This window comes from Primulina tabacum, chromosome 10, assembly GCF_025594145.1.
Source record: "Primulina tabacum isolate GXHZ01 chromosome 10, ASM2559414v2, whole genome shotgun sequence".
NCBI lineage: Eukaryota > Viridiplantae > Streptophyta > Magnoliopsida > Lamiales > Gesneriaceae > Primulina > Primulina tabacum.
In genome coordinates this window covers 12750164-12753096 of record NC_134559.1, presented here as the reverse complement: position 1 = coordinate 12753096, position 2933 = coordinate 12750164, and the positions used below count along the sequence as shown (strand labels likewise).

Below are 2933 nucleotides of genomic sequence, written 5' to 3'. Positions count from 1 at the left end.
TATGATGGGCTAAAACAGAAATATCAGAAGATATTGATAAACATTATCTATAAATATGGGTCATGGTCCCCAGATCTCGTGTTATCACTTTCACTATTCTCTCCCCCATTAAGAAAATAGTTCTGAAGAGAAACTAAAGGATTCTCTCAAGGAAAGAGCGCGTAGATCTGGAAGATCAAGACACGTTCTAAAGAATTCAGGATTATGGCTTAAGGTATGCTTCCGCTTAAGTTTTCAGTCAAATTATTAATTATTTAACGTGATGGATTCTGGGGTTTATGGGTTTTTCCCAACAATATTACCAAACGAAAAAGAATAATACGAGGAGGGATCTGAGAATTTCTTATCTAATCTAACTACTAACCAAATTGTAGGTTGGAACCTAGTACTATATGGGTTTTGGAGACTCACTTTTATCACCAGAAAAAAAGAGAAATGAACGTTGATGACTGATGCGTTGTTAAATTTAATGCACGATACCGCACCTCTCCCAATCTAAGGGTCAGTATGTAAGAACACCAGAAGTTAAAAGTGTAGAGAATATGATATATAGTTCATTGACTTGAAAAATCCAAAACAAAAATGAAAACAAGAAAAATTCCCAACGAGCGGGCTACAACTGCTAATAATAATATTTCACCACAAACAACTATTATTCAATAATTAGACAACAATTCCTTTAACAACAAATTTGAGAACTATAGAAGTTTGATGCATCGAGCGCCTCATTTCACGCTAGCAAGCTGAGTTCAGAGGAGCTTGGCTGCGGAAACCATATTTTCCAATGCAGGCTTCACTTCCCCGTACTTGCGAGTTTTGAGTCCACAGTCATGGTTCACCTACAAGATGTTGGTCTCGAGGACAACGAGCATCTTGTTAATCATGTCAGAAATTTCTTCGGTTGATGGTATCCTGGGGGACTGAATGTCATACACACCCGGTCCAATTTCAGCACCGTATTTCACTCCTTCACGGAAAACTGATAACAGCTTCTCATCAGATTGAGAGTTTTCAATGGTGATCACATCCGCATCCATGTCCATGATGGAGTGGATGATGTCGTTGAAGTTGGAGTAGCACATGTGGGTGTGGATCTGTTGATGAAACAGTAGAAAGCGAAATTTATAGCATTTTGTAGGATAAATTGTTGGTGCTAAACAAGGCATAAAAGTATTTGTTTCTAACATTGTATCATAACAACGTGCCCAAGAGTTCAAACCCCTAACATGCAATCTTCCTTATATTTCACCAAATCGATATTTGGTGTTATAGTAATGTTGCCTTGCTTTATAACTGATCAACAGAGATGTACATGCCTTGGATACTAATCTTGAATCTATGTTGTTTGGTCCCTGACTTACATGTGAAGAGACGTGATAAAATATAAAAATGTTATTGTTCCACCACTTATGAATTCAGCTTTTTGGGACAATGATTTTTAACGATCGTTAGTTCTGTTATACTGACTTTATATTCAAAAAAGTATCTCAATTATGGACTGAACTGAACAATGGAAAAAAATGTAACAGCAAATTTACATCGCTTGTCACGAAATGAAGTGCAAAGATTAAAGAAAAAGTACCTGGGTAGTGTCCTCGACACCACAATTGGTGATTATGAAAGAGTGGACAACCCAGTCCAAGTAGAAGGCATGCTCCGCCTTCCTCAGTGGCAAACCTTCTCTCAATTCTGCTTCATCTATCTAAATGAAAGTGATGCCAGCTTTCTCAAGATCCTCAACTTCGTCTTTAATGGCCAAAGCAATCTAATAGCATGTTTCAAACCTGAACCACAAAATGTGAGTTGGGATTATTCCAAATAGTGAGAAACAGAAGTAGAGTACATCCATCCTGATAAATATTTTGGTCAGATATATATGTATATACCTCGGTTGGTCATTTCGTACGAAGGACCAGTTGAGAATGGTTACAGGGCCAGTAAGCATTCCTTTCATTGGACGCTTAGTCATACTCTGGGCAGCAGTGGACCAGAAGACTGTCATTTGGTTGGGGCGACTCACATCACCGTAAATGATTGGTAGCTTCACACAGCGAGAGCCATAAGATTGTACCAATCCATTAGTGGTGAAGACAAAACCAGACAATTGTTCTCCGAAGTACTCAACCATATCGTTCATTTGGAATTTCAATAGTTTAAAAAGTAAAAGCACTATTAAAAACAAAGATTTCATCATTAGATTCAATTGTTAGAAAGTGTGACATGACATTTAACTTATTTGTTAAATTTCTATTGGGTTACATCTGGCTCTCCATGAACAAGGGCGTCAATGTCAAGATCTTCCTGAAGTCGTCGAGACACTGGGAAAAGGCAACACAAGATTGAAGGACACGACCCCATGTAGGGTTCCGTCTAGTGGTCCGGGCGTCTTTTTTTTTTTTTGAAGAGTACCCTACACACACTTCGAACCAGACACATACCTCAAAGCCAGGAATTTACAATTCTATAAATCTACATATCAAAATTGAAACTCGATCAAGCACACAAGATGCAAGAATTGTACAGAAACTTCCCTGGCCTATTTGACGTTCTCAGTCTGCTGGTCAAAATAGAATCCCCCACAATTGAGAAATCCCACCGCTATTGAATAACCTACATTCACCACCACTCATTGAGATTATCTCAAGATAGTACCAGTTCTCCCACCACAAATTCTCGATGGACGATGTTCTGATCATGCCAACAATTAGTTTTCTCCTTGTAAAGCTTGGCGTTCTCATAAGCATCCAACCTAAACTCATCCAATTCATTCAGCTGCAATACTGTCTCATCACCTGTGGCTTTAGCATCAAAATGCAAGAATTTAGTAGCCCAATAATCCCTATGTTCAAGTTCAACGGGTAGGTGACACGACTTCCCATACAATAATCTAAAAGAAAACATGCCAATGGGGGTTTTAAAAGCAGTGCGGTAAG

General features: G+C 38.5%; 1 long non-coding RNA gene across 1 annotated transcript; it reads right to left on the bottom strand.

The window, feature by feature from the left end:
* Window positions 1-525: 525 nt before the first annotated feature.
* LOC142506252 (uncharacterized) lies at window positions 526-2156 on the bottom strand. Its single transcript, XR_012804551.1, has 3 exons — window positions 1887-2156; window positions 1583-1784; window positions 526-1094 (listed from the first exon to the last, which is right to left on the bottom strand). It is a non-coding gene; the product is annotated as an uncharacterized LOC142506252 (long non-coding RNA).
* Between the last annotated feature and the right edge of the window lie 777 nt (window positions 2157-2933).